Here is a 20,093-nt window from a genome sequence, read left to right on the forward strand (position 1 = left end):
AAGCCCAAGAAGAAAGAAGGAAGCAGAAGCAGATGGTTATGAGACAAGTCAGTGTTTCAGACTTGGGGAGACACGGAGGTCATTACCAACATCTCTGACTCAGCCAGCCTGGCCCGGGGCCGCAGAGGTGGGTCTGGGTGGCTGGGTGCCGGGTCACGCGAAGGGCGGTAGGGTGCCCAGTGCCAGAGACCCTGCCCAGACTGAAACATGAGGGCCCCAATGGCGAGGAGATGGGCATCTTCTTGAAAGGGCCACATCAGTGGAGCCCTTGGGGATCATGGACTCTTCTTTCCCACTGGAATCCCAAATGTGTCTGGAGAATCTGGTTATCTCTCCAGACTCCTGAGATGACAGGAAGGATGACTAGTCTCAACTACCCAACTCAACAGGACCTCATTGAGCTGCTCATGATAAAGTAACTCATTATAAAACAACAGTCGTGGTGTCACCGAAAGATGCCGGTCTTTGGGTCAGTGAGTTCTTTTTTTTTTTTTTAATTGATTTTTATCGGAGTATAGTTGCTTTACAATGTTGTGTTAGTTTCTACTGTACAGCAAAGTGAATCAGCTATACATATACGTATATCCCCTCTTTTTTTGGATTTCCTTCCCATTTAGGTCACCACAGAACACTGAGTAGAGTTCCCTGAGCTATACAGTATGTTCTCATTATTTTATCCATAGTATCAATAGTGTATATATGTCAATCCCAACCCCCCAATTCATCCCACCCACTACCCCGTTCCCCCCTTGGTGGTCAGTGAGTTCTAATGCTTCCAGTTACCTCTTAATAGCAATGTGGCATTGGGCAGTTTATTCAGCCTCTCTGGACCCCAGTTTCCTTTTCTATAGAACAGTAATTCTATTTTTCAGGTTAGCGAGGATTTAATGTGATTGTGCATGAAAAGAGCCTAACCCACTGCCTAGAAAACACGAGGTGCTTAATAATGTTCCCTCCCTTCTCTCCAAGCCCTACTCAGTGCTCTCTGGGCCAGGCTTAAGCCTTGTCACAGTGCAGCCCTGGACCAGCCCATCGTATCCTTCCTACAGTGTCCACCCTGACCGGCCTGCCCTGGCCCACGCGGGCCCGCTAATGGCTCCAGCCCACGGGCTAGCGGTTCCAACGGCTCCCAGGCTGCGATCAAGATCCAGACCGCACATTCTTGGAAAATAGTAGGCAAGAGTCTGGTAGGCAAGGGCTCAAGGCTGAGAACCTCTGTCAGACCTCACATAACAAACCACAGTCTGCCTCATGAATAAGGGCAGCAGTGGCTGGGCTGCCCAGGCCCTCATGTCTGTATCTAACAATGTCCACACTAATGTCCAGTTCTGCAGGTGAAATTTTCTAAAACACAGTGGCTTGACCTAAAGGAGGGCTGAAAGTCAGGCACATTTAAGCCATGTAATTCACATGAGCTGAGCTGGTGTAAATGGGAACATGTTCATGGGCAACCAGAGGTCATATGCATTCTTTTTTTTTTTTTTAATAAATTTATTTATTTATTTTTGGCTGCATTGGGTCTCCGTTGCTATGTGCGGGCTTTCTCTAGTTGCGGCAAGGGGGGGCTACTCTTCGATACGGTGCGCGGGCTTCTCATTGCGGTGGCTTCTCTTGTCACAGAGCATGGGCTCTAGGCTTGTGGGCTTCTGTAGTTGTGGCGCGAGGGCTCAGTAGTTGTGGCTCGTAGGCTGTAGAGCGCAGGTTCAGTAGCTGTGGCTCACAGGCTTAGTTGCTCCACAGCATGTGGGATCTTCCCAGACCACGGCTCGAACCCGTGTCCCCTGCATTGTCAGGTGGATTCTTCACCACGGCACCACCAGGGAAGGCCTCGTGTGCGTTCTTGAGTCAGGTTGGGATGGTGTTTCCTGTGGCCCAGGGAGCCCTTTGCACACGCTCGACTCCAGGCTAGTGCTTAGTACACAGGAGCATCTCTGGATCACATTTCCTGGCACCTCCAGGGATGCTTACACACACTAAATTTGGGGAACACCATACTTCCTCCTTGATCCTGTCTCCTGTCCCTCTCCACTCTTTCACTGTGCTCCAGTCACCCTACTCTTCCTACTTGAACACTCCAAGCTTTACCACCTGGAGCCTTGTTACCACTCTTCCTCCTGCCTGGGACTCTCTTCCCTTACCTCCTCCAAGACTCACCATATCAGAGAGCCTCTTACGGACCACCCTTTAGAAAAAGGTGACCCGCTCCCATCATCCTCTGTTTCCTTATCATGATAATTTTTCTCCTTAGAACTTAGCATCAGACCTATTACTTATGTTTTATTTATCACGTCTGCTCCCCACTGAAATGCAAGTTCCATGAGGACAGGATTTCCTTCTGTTCACTGCTGTCTTTTCAGTTCCTAGAATAGCCAGGCCCCTGGTAGGCCTTTAATAAATACTTGATGGAGAGATATTGGACGTGACCTTTAATTTGGTCTGTTGTCCGTATAGTGAATTAGGTAAAATGATATCATTAGTCACACTATACAGATTAGGAGACTGAAGTTCAGAGAGGTTAAGTGACTTGCCCAAGGTCACCTAGTTGGAGGCAAGGTCAGGACCAGAACCCAGACACCCTGAGTCTCAAGCTGAGGCACATGCTGAGAACCACATGTGTCTCCTTAACTCTTCGGCCCATTTCCTAAAGCAGGGCATGTTGTCTTGTCTTAAAGACCACCCCTGCACGGAGCACTGCCTCCATTTAAGCTTGACTGATTTTTTTCATGGACTGGTCAGAAACTGGAATCTAGAGATAATAGGCAGAGACTAGGGTTTTTTAGTAAAAACCACTTTTCAGTTCACCCAGCCTCTACTCGGAGCTCTGTTTATTCCAGGTCTAATGGAGAAAATATAAGCACTAAAAAGCAAATTAAAAATAAATGATAAGTGAGTTAGAAACTGCCCAGGGCTGTCAGGAACTTATGTGCCATGCTATGTGGGTTTTGAGTAAACATTTGCTTTGCAAGCCAAGAAGCACTATGTATTTACCGAGGCCATCTCCGGCCGAGGGCACATATGCTGCTTCTGGGATTTGGAAGTTTCTCCAGAGAAGTGTACACACAGGCCTAAGTACCATGGTGATCTGAGAAGAGGAGGCAACTTGGCATCGGGGGACCTGGGTTCTCGTTTGAGGTCTGCCCCTCTCTTGTTTGGTAAATTCGGGCCACGTGGTACCCTTTCTGGACCCTTTTGCCCTTAGCAGAATCCTATGACTTCAAGAGGAAATATCAGTAGTTTTCTGCTCAGCAAATTACTGAGATGACAGAGAGGGAGCGGGGGAGGGAGGGGGAGAGAGAGTTCTGTGTACTTTAGCTGTCTCTGTCTTCTGTTTTTTCCACTGAGTCAACTTTTTCTTCATTTTTTCCCCAGCACAAGCATCTCTCTTCCCAAGAGCTTGCAACCAGTGCCGGAACCTTCTGCGGGTTTCTGCTTTGCTCTTGAACAAGAGCTAGTACCTGTGCCCAGGTCCGTCTGGCTTGTAGTAAGTGGTTGGCTATGCAGGGAGGTGGGACGGGGGCTGCGTAGCTCCTCTGTCTGAAAGCATTACTTGTCCAATCCCACAAGGGGAAAGACGTTCATTGCACATCTGCACACATTCAGAGCCTATTTATTGACCTTCTGCCACCGGGACACGCTAGGGAACAAAGCCCACGAAGCTTCAGGTCTGGTGACGGAGAGATGGCTGAAGAACCAGGCACATCTCATGCTCCCGTGACACAGCTACAGGGAGCTGTATCCATAGGAGGGCTAATTAACTCAGACCTGTCTTGAGGGGGAAGATTCTAGCAAACCTTCCCAAAGTAAACGACATGTAAACCAAGATGTGAAACTGGGAGAGTAGAAGTTATTCAGGCAAGGGTGAGGAGGGAGGAAGTGTCTGAGGCTGAGAGTATAAATGTGTGTAAATGCAGAGGCCAGAGTGGGGGGCCATGGGTGTTGGGATTGTTTCTAAATAAGGCAGGAAGCCCAGGAGCTGGAGTAGAGAGTGAGGGGGAGGGGCAGGGGATGAGGTCTGAGAGGAAAGGGGATGGGGGAGGTCTTGCCTAGAGCTCTGTGAGCCTCTGCAAAGAGTTTGGATTTTGTGCCCAGGGCAGTGGGGGAGGGGGGAGGGTTCTGGAGTTGGGTAGCATGAAGTTCCGATTTGCATTTTGGAACGCTCACTCCAACTGCAGTGTGGAGCCCCCTCGGGAGGGAGGCAAGACGGGAGCACCAGACACTGGGCGACCAAGTAAGAACAGTAAGAATGCAGAAGAAATCTCTTGCCTCCAAGAGCAGGTCCAGGCTTTGGAATTCCTAGAACAAGTTTTGACTCCTGTCTTTTCTCAGACCCCTGTGGTTCCTTTTCTCCATGCACCACAGCATTCTACAATTTAATTCTAATTAATTCTGGGACTTCTGTCACATTAGAGCAGTGGAATCTAACCCTTTCGAGCAAGAGGACCCTTTGTTAACATAAAAGACCTCACCCGCATGGCACAGTCGTTTTGCTCTTAGTATCTGTTCATTGAGAAAATATCTAAAGAACACAGCCTCTGTAGATGCCTGCACACTTGAAAATTATGCCTACGTGTATGTGGGAGCCAGTATTTAGCCAGCCTATTGACATGGCTGCTATAACAGATGAACCTCTAGAACCATCTGAAAGAGGCCTGCATCCCCCCGAGGGGTTGGGAACCGCTGTCCTGGAACGTGTGTGTTAAGAAGCCACATAGCCATCTGTCCCCAGAGCGCAGTGCACGGCTGCCTTCTCCGTAAACCGTGGGGCGCATAAACTCAGCTGGTTCTAATTGCACAGGGCATGCCGTATTGTTGCCCGATGTAATGTCAATTTTTATTTATTTGTGTTTGTGAAAAGCAGGGCTGATTAGACCACTTAAAACTACACAGGCTAGTTAGAGCCAGGCTGGCGTTAGTGATTTCAGCTGCCCTCCCTACAGTCCTCGTTGCTCCCAGCTCGTGGCCTCCCTCTGAGAATGTAAACTTGGGGCCTTGTGCTATCATGATTTCTATTTCACCCTGACTCTTATAAACTACCATATAAAAAGCAGCCGCTGAAGATTTTTTTTTTTCAATTTCATTTTGAGGCTTGGAAAATCACAAAATAAAAATAGCCCTGAGAGTGGAAAGTTTGGGGGAGTTTGTTTAGCTTTCTTTGAAATGCACTTTGTGAAGGAATAAGTAAGTCATAAGATCCCTCTTTGTGGAGTGCTTTACGGTCTACATAATTTTTTCACATTCCTTTTTTCCTATTTGATCCTTATGGAGACCCTGTGAGGTGTGGATTATAAATGTCTCCACTTTGCAAGTCAGACAGAAGCTCCGGGAGATTAAAAGATGGGCCTGGCCCAAGATTACATGACCAGGTAATGGCAGAGTCAGGCCAGGTAGGTCCTCACTCCAAATGCTGGCCTTCCCCTGCCCTTCTTGGTCTCTCCAAGAGTCCCCTCACTCAGGCCCAGCTCCTGTCTTCCTCCTTCTTCATGTCCATTCTCATGAAGAAAAGGTGTCCAGGCCATGTCTGGACAAGCACAGGCTCCTGGCTGGTCACCAAGTATCTCTCTCCCCAAGGGACTCAGTATAATATCTACTTATAGACCTGTCTGAGTCTCCTCACAGGCTGCCAGCTCCTTGAGTGCAGGGCCTTTGCCTTGGTCATCTCTGTGTCCTTAGGGTCCAGAACAGGGTCCAGTGGACAGTAGATGCTCTGTAAATGTCTTCCAAAGTGAAACATCATTGAATAAGAAAGTTCAACCATCCTTCTATTTCATTCCATTTCTCTCCTGACGATGAATCGGCCATTAGAAGACTGATTAAAGTCTTCAAGTTATTACTTGGCTCCACATTTCCTAAACTGTGTTTCGAGGAGTGTTCTGAGACACATCAAAAGATATTCCAAAAAATTAAAACTTCCATGGTCATACAAATTTGGAAAATACTGATTCAATAGAGTCAACAGAGTTTTTTGATTGAAAATTTTCTCCAAGCACAGATTCTCTTCCAGGTCTGGTTCCCTTCAAGCTCTCCCCATCTGTATGAGTTTTAGGCATACCTCTCCATTCTCATGATTATTTAATGAATAACTTTTAAACACACACATCTACCCTCATACACAGAACTATTTTCCCAAATGGTCCATAGCTTTCAGGGCTGCTTCTCTTACGGTGTCATCAGTACTCAGCAAAGGGAGAATCTTCCTTCTAATTTTCCCTGCATCCTACCCACCACCAGGCCACAGACCTCCTGATGGCTGAAAAACTCCCTTTCCTCTAGTTCCTTCCTTTTAGCCTAAAAAGCGATAACATCTTTTTTCATTTAAGGAACTCCTTCCTTGACTATACCATGTCCTCACGCTGTGGCTCCATCGTTCCTTCTCTTTGACTTGAAACTTTTGTGAACAGTTGCTTTCATCCAGGGTCACCCCCACACACCTTCTTGAGGGCAGTCAGCCTCCAGTGAGTGGTGAATGTATAGGAATCAAGCCAGCCTCCTTGCCTAGATTCAGGATTATTCTTCAAGTCTGTCCAAGCTCCAGTGGTCCACCTGGGATTAGCTGAGAACTGCTGTGAGTGCTTCAATACCCTACCTTCTCCTTCTGTTCAATTCTGTTCCTTCATGTCCTTGAAGGTGTTTATTCTGAGAATATTCTCCAAAAAGTTTCTAATATGCAAATGTTCATCCCCAAATCTGCTTCCCGGGAAATCTGACCTGCAGTAGTTGGTTCCTGGAGTGTCCAAGAATGCAGATGTTAATATAAAATTTCTGAGCTGGCTGCACGCAGTAAGAATGTTATCACTGGTGGTGGATGGAACACAGAGGATTCTTGGCACAAGGTAGCAGTGAAATGGCTAAAATTTTCACTGTGGTAAACTGGGAAGGTGTACAAGTGTATTTCCGTACAGTGGTGGGTCAGATGTTTGAGTAATATGGAGGAAATGCTCTATAAGGAGGATGGAATTGGATGAGTGTGGCAGGGAGCAATTGATGCTCCAGAGAAAGATAATGAAAGACTGAGGGTAAATATTCAGCAGCCTATATGGAGACTCCCATCACCTGAACTCTGGAACAGAAAGAGCTCAGCTGACCCAGCATTTAAGCATAAGAGTAACAGAGATTCTAAACTCAGGCGGGGTTAGTCTACCAATGTTGAGCCGTGATTGGAAAGGAAGGGGACCCTGAGATGTGGCAGAAGGACATCTGTGTTGACGTACTTGAATATCTTGAGTCTCCAGATTGCTCTGAATTTTCTGGGTCTGCAGCAGTAGCCTACCACTCCCCGTTAAAGGCTAGTGTTTCCCCCTCATTTGAAGACAATGCAGAGGCCTTTGCCTTGTGAGCTAACACATGACACCCCTATTTGCCCTCGTTTTAGCCACCAGAAAAATATAGGATTAAATCACAACATATTCCAGCTAGGGAAGTGCCAGGCCTGGTAAAGGAAGAAAGGAACTATAACCCAGAGGAACTGCAGGACAGAGCCAGCATGTACCAGCAGAAGCGAGAGTGTGTATAGACCTAGATTCTGAGACTGCTGAACCAAGATGGGGTACAGACCATAAAACTGGATACGGAAAAGTTTAAAGATATGGCAGCACTCTCCCTGACTAGGACCCTGGGAGACAGTGCTAACACACTTTCAGGATGACTCTTAAATATTTGGAGAATGCTTATAGCCCACAGTCAGTGAGGTTGAAATACCATAGTTGCTATGGAAGATGTTGGAAGAGGAGATAAAATGGCTCAGAGAAGTGTGCAAACTAAGGCTGGGAAATCCACCAGAAGACCATGTTGCACAGGTGGGCCCAAAAGACACACCACTTGCCAAATCAATAAGGAACACACTGACCAGAGGAGGATCAGCATCACCAAGAAGCTCAGTGATGGCTGTTCCCTATAGACCAGAGCTCATGGTAGGAGAATTGGGATACTAATAACAATGGAGATGACATGATCCCCAAAACAGAGGTGAGATTTCAGCATTTAATTGTCAAAATCATAGTAGTTGCAATTATCTTAATGAGCGCCGAGACAGAAGGGTGAGCCTGATCTGAAGAAAGCTATGGAGGTGATGTGCTGTCCCCAGTAGGCTGGGGATACATGGATCTGGAAACCAAGGGGTTTATGTAGGAGTAGCCTCCTTGCCAACATTCCCAATTATCCACTTGGGGAATTTGTGCTTCATCCCCATGACTCTGGGCTCTACATAGGTTTATTTACAGAAAGGGAAATGCTTCTGGAAAGAATTCCATTAACTTTTCAGCTACCTCTTGCTCTCTCATCCCTTCAGGCTCCTGGAAGGGGTAACTGATTCTGATTAGCAGGAAGAGGTAGAGCTGATGTTACACAGTGGGGGCAGGGAAGAATATGTTTGGCACCCAGGTGATTTATTTGAGTGTTTCTTGGTACTTCTTCACCTAATTTTGATGGTAAATAGATAAGTGCAAAAGTCATTGCCTGAGAAGGCCAGGGTGACCAAGAGTTCAGATCCTTCAGAGATGAGAGCCTGGGTCACCCCTCCAGGTAAGCTGTTTAAACCTTCAGAGGCACTAGCTGAGGATGAGGGGTCTGGAGAGTAGAGGAAGGAGATGATGAGTATCTGCTTTGTCCTGCAGCAGTCAGTGCAGTAGTTTATACCATTAACCTTATTTTTAAGTTTTTCCAGAAAAAGAGTCCAGTAAATTCCTGAAAGATATGCTTCTAGGACATATTCCAACAAGTAGATCTGAATATCATGAGGGGTAGACTGTAGTGGATGCTCTGGTGTTCCAGCCCAATTCTGTTTCCTACCCCCATCAGGACCAGCTACTAAGAGTGTTGGCAATTGACAAGGTACAGCTGAAGAGAGTTGCCTTGCCCAATGTCACACACCTCTCTTGAGGGCCGCCTCAGTCCAATGAGTCATTGCTGTGAAATTGTAAACGCTCAGCTACATTGGCCCAGTTTGAGACAATGCTTCTGATTCTGGCCATCTAAGTGCCAGAGTCCCCCACAGGATGAGCTGATGATGCTGTTTTTGTGACTACATCACAACCCAATTTCATCCTGTTCCAATCCTATTCCTTTACTTTATGGACCTTGATCCTGAGAACTCTCTTCAAAAAGCTTTCTGCATGCCAATCTTTTACTCAGAGTCTATTTTCCAGAGAATAAGGCATACAACAGAAACCAATTCTCAGATCCAAAATAACAACAAATTACATACACACACACATACACGCACACACACACACACACACACACAAATACAAATAATGGCAAACTCCAGAAAATCAAAAAAGGTATTTGGAGGTGGGATGAAAGAGAAGATAAGTTGGAAAGAAAAGATAAGACTTTTCTCAAAGGATCAGCAATGTGTCTGATGGCTGACTTCTCTAGAGAAAAAAAATATATATATTTTACTATATTATCTCAGTTTTTATGCGGAGTCTCCTTGGGTTGCCATAACAAAGTAACACAGACTGGGTGACTTAAACAACAGAAAATTTTTTTCTCAGTTCTGGAGACAGGAAGTCTAAGATCAGGGAGCAAGCATGGTTGGGTTCTGGTGAGGGCTCTCTCCCTGGCTTGCTGACAGCCACCTTCTGGCCATGTCTTCACATGGCAGAGAGAAAGGACGAGCACTCTGGTGTCTCTTCTTCTTCTTCTTTTTCTTTTTTAAATTGGAGTAGAGTTGATTTACAATGTTGTGTTAATTTCTGCTGTACAGCAAAGTGATTCAGTTATACATATATGTATATTCATATATACATTCTTTTCCTTTTTAAAAAATTTTTATTGAAAAAAATTTTTTATTGGATTATAGTTGATTTACAATGTGTTAGTTTCAGGTGTACAGCAAAGTGAATCAGTTATACATATATGTATATCAACTCTTTTTTAGTTTTTTCCCATACAGGCCATTACAGAGTATTGAGTATACATTCTTTTTCATATCTGTTTCCATTATGGTTTATCACAGGATGCTGAATATAGTTCCCTGTGCTATACAGTAGGACCTTGTTGTTTATCCATTCTATATATAATAGATTGCATCTGCTAATCCCAAACTCCCAATCCACCCCCTCCCCTACTCCTCTCCCCCTTGGCAACCACAAGCCTTTTCTCTATGTCTGTGAGTCTGTTTCTGTTTTGTAGATAGGCTCATTTGTGTCATATTTTAGATTCTACATACGAGTGATATCATATGGTATTTGTCTTTCTCTTTGACTTACTTAACTTAGTATGATCATCTCTGGGTCCCTCCATGTTGCTGCAAATGGCATTATTTCATTCTTTGTTATGGCTGAGTAGTATTCCATTGTATATATGTGCCACATCTTCTTTATCCATTCATCTGTCAATGGACATTTAGGTTGCTTCAGTGTCTTGGCTATTGGGACTAGTGCTGCTATGAACATAGGGGTGCATGGATCTTTTCAAATTACAGTTTTCTCTGGATATATACCCAAGAGTGGGATTGCAGGGTCGTATGGCAACTCTTTTTTTAGTTTTGTGACGAACCTCCATACTGTTTTCCAGAGTGACTGCACCAACTTACATTCCCACCAACAGTGAAGGAGGGTTCTCTTTTCTCCACACCCTCTCCAGCATTTGTCATTTGTAGACTTTTTAATGTTGGCCATTCTGACCGGTGTGAAATGGTAGCTCATTGTAGTTTTGTTTTGCATTTCTCTAGAGAAAATATGGAAGCCAGAAAATGGTGAATTGATATCTTCAATGTGCTGAAATAAAATAACCCACAATTCCATACCCAGGAAAACTACCCATCAAGAATAAGGGTAAAATACAGAAATTTGCAGAAAAACAAAAACTGAGAAAGTTTACTAACAGCAGATAATTATTAAGGAAAATGATGAAATGTTCAAGGAGATATGGTGAGTGGGGATTTTGGTAAATTTGTAGACGAAACTAAGAAAACTAAAATAATGATAATATCTAGTGTCTGGGGCAAAAAGCCAAGAACTGAAATATGGACAAAAATAATACATGAGTTTGGAGGAGGAGGTGATCAGATTTAAGGCATTCTAAGGTCACGGTATTTTCTGAGAAAAAAGTGAAAATGCTATTTATACTTTGTTGAAAAGAATAGACTTGGAGCATTTAATTTCCAAACAAGTACAGGGAGAAGTAGGATGAGGAAGAGGAAAAATGCAGTCAGTTCAAAGAAGGTAATAAGAGTGGGTGTAAAACAGTAAAGACAGTAAGAATAGAAAAGAGAAATAGAAATAAGAGGGCAGGGGCTTCCCTGGTGGTGCAGTGGTTGAGAGTCCACCTGCCGATGCAGGGGACGTGGGTTCGTGCCCTGGTACGTTAAGATCCCACGTGCCGCGGAGCGGCTGGGCCCGTGAGCCATGGCCGCTGAGCCTGCGCGTCTGGAGCCTGTGCTCCACAACGGGAGAGGCCACAACAGTGAGAGGCCCGTGTACCGCAAACAAACAAAACAAAACAAAACAAAACAAAACAAAAAAACAAATAAGAGGGCAGAAATAATCCAAATCAATCAGTGATCACAATATATGTAAATGGATAAAACTCTCCTGTTAAAACACAAAGATTCTTAGGCTATATAGAAACCAATTTAACTATATGATTTCTATGGGATGTTCAACTATAATGTATGAATACAGAAAATTTTAAAGTCAAAGGCTAGAAGAAATAAAGCAGGAAAATATTAACCTAAAAAAGCAGCTACAGTTAAATCAATGCAAAACAAAATAGAGTTCAAGGGGCAAAGCTTTAAGAAAAATAAAGAGAATCACAGCATCATGCTAAGAGGTTCAATTTATCAGGAAGGTAACAGTATAAAACATATTCACCTAATAGCATAGCTTCAAAATTATATATTATATATATTGTTAGATCTACAAAGAATTATTAACAGATCCTTCACTATTTTAATACAGCTTTCTCAGTTATTGATAGATCAAGCAGAAAACAACATTGGCAAAGATATTTAAGATTTGAATAGCACAATTTAAAAACTTCTAGGAAATTATACTGGTTTACATCACCCTCCCTCCCTAGAGTTTTCTCCTTTACTCCACATATACTCCCATTACTCTTCCTCTGGACTTTTGCATTTGTTCATTTCAGGGAAGCTCTTGATTCGTTGTTCTGTGCCTCAGTTTGTTATTTGCCTCTGATTTGAGGCTCTACTCATACCCTCATTTGGCTTCTTAAGCAGGCTCTCTCTTCTAGTATCTGAGCTGGGAAAGGCCCCTGGTGGGCAGGACCAGACTTTGACCACTTGCCTTCCTCATATTACAAAGTGAGTTGGGGAGGCTAGGTTCAGACACCAAATAAATGTTGGCACATGTTGGGTAAGGGCTCATAAATGTATGTAGAATGAAAACATTAAATACTAGCTTATTTGAAGTGTTTTCTTCCAGCAGCCTTTACCTCTAGACCAAAGTACATAGTCAAATCAGATCCTAATTCCTAAATGCAGAGAGCTTTATCAACCTTCACTCTCCCAGCCCTGCATCCCTACACATTCCACTTTCTTCTTTATTTAGTCCATATTTCCTACCACTTTGTGCCAATTGCAGGATGAAAGTCTGAGAATGATTTCTCCAGTAAGGCTTTTGACAGGAACAGCAGTGGCAGACAGAAACCACCCATAATATCTACCACAAATGCTGGGCTGTCCCAGCTGAAAGCCTTCTTAGAAAATGAGAATTCATCTGGCAACAAATAACAAGGGCTACAAAGAAGATTCTATTCTTCAATCCAGTAATTCTACTTCTGGGAATTTACTCCAGGGAAATCCCTTAAGGGGGGAAAAAGTCATCTGTGTAAAGATGTTTATAGCAATCCAATTCATAAGAAAAGAAAACTAGAAACCATCCCCACTACCACCATTGGGGAAATGGCAGAGCAGATTGTGGCACATTATCACAATAGAACAGCTATTTCGAATGACAAATATACACACTAGGCCAATTCTTAGAAACGGACTTCTGAAGCAACGTTCAGTGAGAGGCAGCAGACTGGAAAATGTTTATTGTCTGTAGCATGTAAGGCCCTCCAAATCCAGAAAGGTGATAGGATCACCTGGTTCTGAGGATGAGGAAACTGAGGCTCAAGGGGTGGGTGAAACTGAGTCAAGGGGTTTACTGTCCTTCCTAGAGAGGACCTGGAATTCGAGCCTGGGTCTCTCTGATTCCAAAGTCCATGTCCTCCTGTAAATGCAGCTCCCAGCTGTGCCTAATTTTCTGGCAATGATATAAAGGAAACATAGAGCTCCAAGGAGACTAGAGTTTATTTTTAATTGTCTTATTAATGAAAAATTGTGTAAATTTAAGTTAGAAGAAAACAAAGGACTAAAATGAGATCTGTCCCATGAAGACCAGGTCTGAACATTAGGATCCTTGTAGAGTAGAAGCCCATACTATTTATCTCTCCATGATGTATCCAAATCACCTGCGGGCTTGTCCAGCCCACACATGCCCTCTTCTCTCTGCCCCCAACCCTGCATTTAAACTCTATGTCTATGCCATAGTGAGCTACTGCTCCCAGTGGAAGCATGAATATTTATTTTTTATTTGTTTGGAGCAAAAAAGACAGACTAGAAATCACTGGTTAAAGCATTGCCTTCCAAAGGTTCCTGTGAAACCCCAGGAGCCTGTGTCTCAGATGGGAGGAATAAGCATTTTCTTATTTTAAAGATATCACCCATGCAGGTGACATTGTATTAAACGAAGGGTACATTGGTGTTTGTGTGGATTTGGGAGTAAGGATGATTTGGGTTCAAGTCTTGAACCAGCTATAATTGTAAGTAAGACCTATTTTACACACACACACACACACACACACACACTGCCTTGGCTTGTCCTTAGAAACTCTTAGAACTGCATGTTTATCTTGCTCTTTACTAAAGTTGAATTTTGTAACCAAGGAAATGTCCTGGTTCTTGGGCTAAAGATGTCTCAGCAAAAGATAAGGATTAGAAATACTTTTTTCCTAAAGGTCTTTTGTTTCTTGGCTGCTATAGATTAAGTATTTCTTCTGTCCCCTCAGGATTCATGTGTTGAAACCTGATCCCCAACGTGATGGTATTTGGAGGTAGGGTCTTTGAGAGGCAGTTAGGTGATAATGGCAGAGCTCTCCTGAATGGGATTAGTGTCCTTATAAAAGAGACTCCAGAGAGCTCCTTCCTCTCCTTCAGCTGTATGAAGACTTAGTGAGAAGACAGCCATCTATGAACGAAGAAGTGGGCTCTCACCAGACACTGAATCTGCCAGCACCATGATCCTGGAAGTCCCATCCTCTAGAACTCTGAGAAATAAAATCCTGTTGTTATAAGCTACCCAGTCTTTGGTACTTATTACTGCAGCCCGAACAAACTAAGACATTGGCTGATGCTTGTGGTTTTACTCCTTGTCCTCCCCTAGCGTACCTGTCAATTAAAGCTGCAATGACAGGGCTTCCCTGGTGGCGCAGTGGTTGAGAGTCCGCCTGCCGATGCAGGGGACGCGGGTTCGTTCCCCGGTCCGGGAAGATCCCACATGCCGCGGAGCGGCTGGGCCCGTGAGCCATGGCCGCTGAGCCTGCGCGTCCGGAGCCTGTACTCCGCAACGGGAGAGGCCACAGCAGTGAGAGGCCCGCTTACTGCAAAAAAAAAAAAAAAAAGCTGCAATGACAGCAGTCCTTTGGACTCTTCCTAAGGGCCACCCTGCCGCTGCAGTTGAGCTGGATGACTTCACCACCTCCTTCTTAAATGCTCCTGATTGGAGAAGCAGTTGGATCACATGCATGAACTGACCAATGAATAAAAGGCAAGGGACCATTTTGAAATAGCAACCTCCTGGTCCTAAAGAAACTGTAAAAGCAAGCCAGGCAGAGAAATGGTAGAGGTCTCCAAGCTCAAGGGCAATAGACCTAGAAGACATCTTGCCATCAGAGTACCAGCTTCTGAATTGCCTTTCTTGGGTGCTGTTCAGAGCCAGGGGCTATTTCTTTAATGGCTTTGGAGTAGCAAGATGAGGTGGTGGGAGAAGGCAAGGGACATGGGTTTGTGAGAGCCTTGCAATCAGCTGATCTACCTGCCCTGCTTGCTTCCTGCTGCCATGACCATGTCCTTTGAGTTAAAAATATCAATAATATTTTTTCTTTTTATTAAGTGGCAGATGGTTGGGATTTTTTACTTTGCTATTGCAAACACGTAGGAAGGAAAAAATAGCTGTAAGGCTAAGGAGCAGACAGAATAGCTCAGATATTAAAGTCAGGAACTTGGTTACGGGGCAGGAATTAGAAGATGAGGCTGTGATGTACAGACCTCTCAGAGCCACCAGCTGATACAATGACTTACTCTCAGTATACGTCATCTCTCTGATCCTGAGGTTCCTTATCTGTACAATGGGGCTCATTCTCCTATGTTGCAGAGTTGTATAAAGGTTAGAGAGAATGTATCTAACATGCCTGGCTAGCAGTAGCCACTAACTGAATGAGAGTTACTTCCATCGTTGACATACATTAGTCTGTTGGATTCCCTTCCTCTCGTTTTTGCTTCCCAAGCTGAACTGGCTGTGAATCAATGGGAAAGCAGTCAGGACAAGTGTCACCATCCATGATGGTTAATGTTACGTATCAAGGTGACTGGGCCAGGGATGCCCAGACACTTGGTCAGACATTATTCTGGGTGTGTCTGTAAGACTGTTTCTGGATGAAGATTAACATTTGCTTTTTTTTTTTAAAACTTTTTATTTTATATTGGAGTACAGTTGATTAACAATGTTGTCTTAGTTTCAGGTGTACAACAAACCAGTAGACTGAGTAAAGCAGATGCCCTCCCTGATGTGAGTGGGCCTCATCCAATCAACTGAAGACCTAAATAGAACAAAACTGACTGGGTAAGAGGGAATGCCTGCTGTTTGACGGGCTTGAACTGGGACATCAGTCTTTTCCTTCCTTTGGACTCAAACTGAAAAATCACTCTTCTTGGGTCTCAGGCCTGCAGGCTTTCAGACTGGAATTTATACCATTATCTCTCCTGATTCTCAGGCCTTTGGACTTGGACTAGAACCACATCATGGGCAATCCTGCGTCTCAGACTTTTTAAAAAATTTTTATTTATTTATTTTTGCAGTACGCGGGCCTCTCACTGTTGTGGCCTCTCCCGTTGCGGAGCACAGGCTCTGGACGCGCAGGCCCAGCGGCCATGGCTCACGGGCCCAGCCGCTCCGCGGCATGTGGGATTTTCCCGGACCAGGGCACGAACCCGCGTCCCCTGCATCGGCAGGCGGACTCTCAACCACTGCGCCACCAGGGAAGCCCAGTCTCAGACTTCTTGATGGAGACTTCTCAGCCTCCATAACTGTGTGAGCCAATTCCTTAGCATTAATAAAGAAATAAACAAACAGACACGTATCTGGTTCTGTTTCTCTGGAGAATCCTGACTAATACACCACTTAGGGCTCTGATTTAGAGGACTGGCCAAGAGGAGGACCTGCAGAGCCAGGGGAGGCCTTCCACACCAGGAAAGAGGAGCCTGCATGCACAAGCCAAGAGGAAGCGCGATAAGGAGGGAAGGGAAACTTTGCTCCTTGCCTTGTTCGCCCGCTTTAACTACTAGAGACAGTCTGACCTAGGCTGGCTCCTGTGAGTGTTCTAGGAGCGGCTCCTGTTGGGCTGAGCCCAGAGTGACCTTAACATAGGAGCAGGCAGGAGGCAGTGTTCCACCCTATGTGTGCCCTGAGCACTTCGTACGTAGTAGAACTCCAGCCATCGCAGCATCCCATCATGTTTTAATAACACGCCTGTCTCACTGGTCTGTGAGCTCTGTGCGGAGAGGGATTGATTCAGATTCATTCCAATTCCCTCAGGGCCCAGCTTGGGACCTGGCACCATGCTTGGCTCATGGCGGACACTTTCGTACTTTGAAATTGTAGATTAGTCTTTGGGTGATGGAAACACTTTATTCTTTCCCTCTTTCCTGTACATTTGCCTCATCTATTTCTCGGAGGTAAAGGAATTTGAAGCAAACAGGCTTTTTGGGATCAGGTTGGGCTAGGCCGTGTTGCAGTAACAACCCACTCTCAGATCTCAGTGACTTAACACAAGTTAATTTCTGACTCATGCAAAGTCCCCTGTGGTTCTGGGCAGCTCTTCAGAGCAGCTACTCTCCATCCAGCGGCTCGGCAATCCCAGACTCCTGCGATTTGGTGTCTCCATAACCTCAGCCCCCAGGCAGGGCAGGGGCTCGTGGAGAACACACACCCTCTCAGCCGCTTCAGCCCAGGTATGCTAGCGTCACTTTCCCTCAGAGCCCTGGGGCTAGATCTACTCCCACGGCCACACCTAACCACATGGTTATTGGGATGAGTGGTCTTCTGTGTGCCCAGGAAGGAGGGGCGAACTGGATATTGATGGGTACTAACCATACCTACCAAGCTGAAATATAGGACAGCTCAAATTAAAAGTGGGAAAACTACCAAAATTTGTTTTTCTTGTTATGATACATATATTCACTTATTTATTCATTCGACAATTATTTATTGAGCACCTCCTAGGTGTGAAGCATGGTTCTAGGTACTGGGGCACAGCAGTAAGTAAAACAAAGTCTCTGACATCATGAGCTTACATTCTAATGGAGAGAGACATACAAATCGGTATATACACTCTCAGAGGGTTATATGCGCTATGAAGGAAAATAAAAGACAGTAAAAGGCTAGAGAGAGATAGAGGAAGTTGCTGTTTGGGATACGGTGGTAGAGGAAGTCTACCCCCAAGCCCCAGGGTATTTCCCTCATCTCTTTACCATAAGCTCTCCCCCAGGGTACTTCAAGGCCCTCCCCCATAAAACTTCCTAAGCAGAAAAGTCCTTTGGGAATACAAGTGATGGTTATGCATCAGGAGAAGGATGGGGACACTCCAGTTCATCACTTAGGACACCTTCCTTGGGGTAAGGGTTGGCAGGGGTGTCCTTCACAAGGGTATTTTATTGAGGGATTTCTTCTTTTGTTTTGTTATATGTGTAATGTTCTTAAAGTCCAAAATATTTCCTTATCGCGTCCGCTGTAGTGTTTGTCAGCTCTGTCTGGCTGAGAGAGGCTCAAGGCTTAGTTCAGATTCTCTCCTAGACATTTTAGAAATACTCCCTTTTTTTCTGGTTTCAAGATATTTGCATCAAGTTTCAGTCTTGCGGCCACTCACTGTGTTCTGGTGGCAATGACCTGGGAAGTGATCCGTTCATAGAGCACCTACTGAATGTGTCCTGTGAGCCAGGAGCTGTGCTAGACCCGGGAAGCAGAGAGCAGTGAGAGAGGCCTCAGCCCAAGGAGCTCAGTCTAGTGAAAGCCACACCTCTGGCCAAGGGCCCTTCTTGTCCTCAGAAAGGCTGGTTAACCTATATGTACCTTATTGATTTATTGCCTACCTGAGAGGTAGAGTGAATTATGTTCTACAACAACCCAAAGCCTAGCACTCATCTGCCATATTTAGTTAGCCTAATGCTAGATGCTGTAACAGGTAAACCCCCAAATGTATGATGGACCAACAGAACAGAAGTTCATTTCTTGCTCACATCCAGCCCAAATGTGAGATTCTGTTTACCCAACTGTTCTTCTCCCAGCAGGGATGTCTGCAGTGTCTGTGGTGAGACCCTCTGTTTTCTACCAGTGGATGGGAAAAGTGGGAATAAAGAAGGCATAACCGCTTCTTAAACACACTGCCCCAAAGTGACATGCACGACTTCTGTTCTCATCCCATTGGTGATGACAGATTCCACAGCCACATCGAGATGCAAGGACAAAGGGAGGCCTTGGCTTGACAGTCATTTCCTAGCAACATGGCTCGACTATGGAAGGGGAACACCATGCTTTGCTGGACAACTAGCTGTCTTAGTTATTTCTGCCTTCCATGGGTAGGTAAAAAATCTGTAATGACCTGCCCATTGATTTGCCTGTCTCACCCTTTTTTCTCTGCTTGCTTTGCTCCTGTGTTTTACTCCAGGATCTTATAATTCCCTTTCTAGTATGATGGAATTAAAAGAGCTGTGAACTGGATGTCAGATGATCTGGGTTCTAGAATTACAAACACTATCTCACAGGCTCATCTTGAGCAAGTCATCTTCCCACCGTGTGCTTCCCTTTATCCGTAAAATAAAGGTACTAGTACATACCATACGGGGGTGTTAGGAAGATTAAATGTGATTCACATCCAAAGTGCCTAGCACAGCACTTGACAAATAAGAGGAAACTACGCATATTTATGTATAATTGAGTGAATGATGAAAGACATTTTTATCAGCCATTTTCCTGCTAGCTTCCACTGGTTCCTGTGGCCATGTTTCTTGATATTATTTAGGTATGTGGTGGTGCGGATGGGTGGGAGGGGAACTGGAGTTTGCCCAGCTACTCAGTAAAGTCACCGAAGGCAGGGACCGTGTGTGAGCTCCCTCATGTACATGCCTCCCCTCCCCCTAGGGTGTGTCTCTGGAGGGGATGCCTAGTAAGCCGATGCTGGGTGAGTGAGTTTTGTTGAATTACAGAGGCGTGATTACACTATTGCCTCCAAGGGGCTAAATGCTAGGGTGACCACAGTTATGGCCATAGACCAGGGCTGGGGTTGCCCAACCTCTAAAACTCAAATTATTTTTGTTCTTCTGTTTTCAAGGCGTGAGGCGACATTTCCAAGGTGGGAAAGTCAACATTGGTCCTTTCCTGACTGAAAATGTGAGAGGACCCTTCTGTTCACCAGGTAGATGGCTTTTGGCCTCCAGGCTGACTTTGGAAGCCAAATCGCCCACTCGAGTCTTCAAAGCAATGAGTCTTTCTGGCAAACCATAAGCAACTGGTGCTGGGCTTGAGTTAGACATTGGCAGACTTGGTTTCAAGTCCTGAATGTTCCATTCACTAACTGAACGGGACTGAACGACAGAGTGGAAAGGGAATGAGCTTCACAGTTCACTAGCTCTGGCTTCAAATTTGGGTTTGGCAGGGAGGTTTTCGGCACCTTATTCCACTCTCTGAGCCTCAGTTTCCTCATCTGCAAAATGGAGACCATAATCCTGTCACCTTCCTTTCCTGTCTCCTTTCCTTACAGGGTTGTTGAGAGACAGATTAGTATTGCATAAAGGTTGAATAATTAGGCTCTGG

Source organism: Delphinus delphis, chromosome 1, assembly GCF_949987515.2.
Source record: "Delphinus delphis chromosome 1, mDelDel1.2, whole genome shotgun sequence".
NCBI lineage: Eukaryota > Metazoa > Chordata > Mammalia > Artiodactyla > Delphinidae > Delphinus > Delphinus delphis.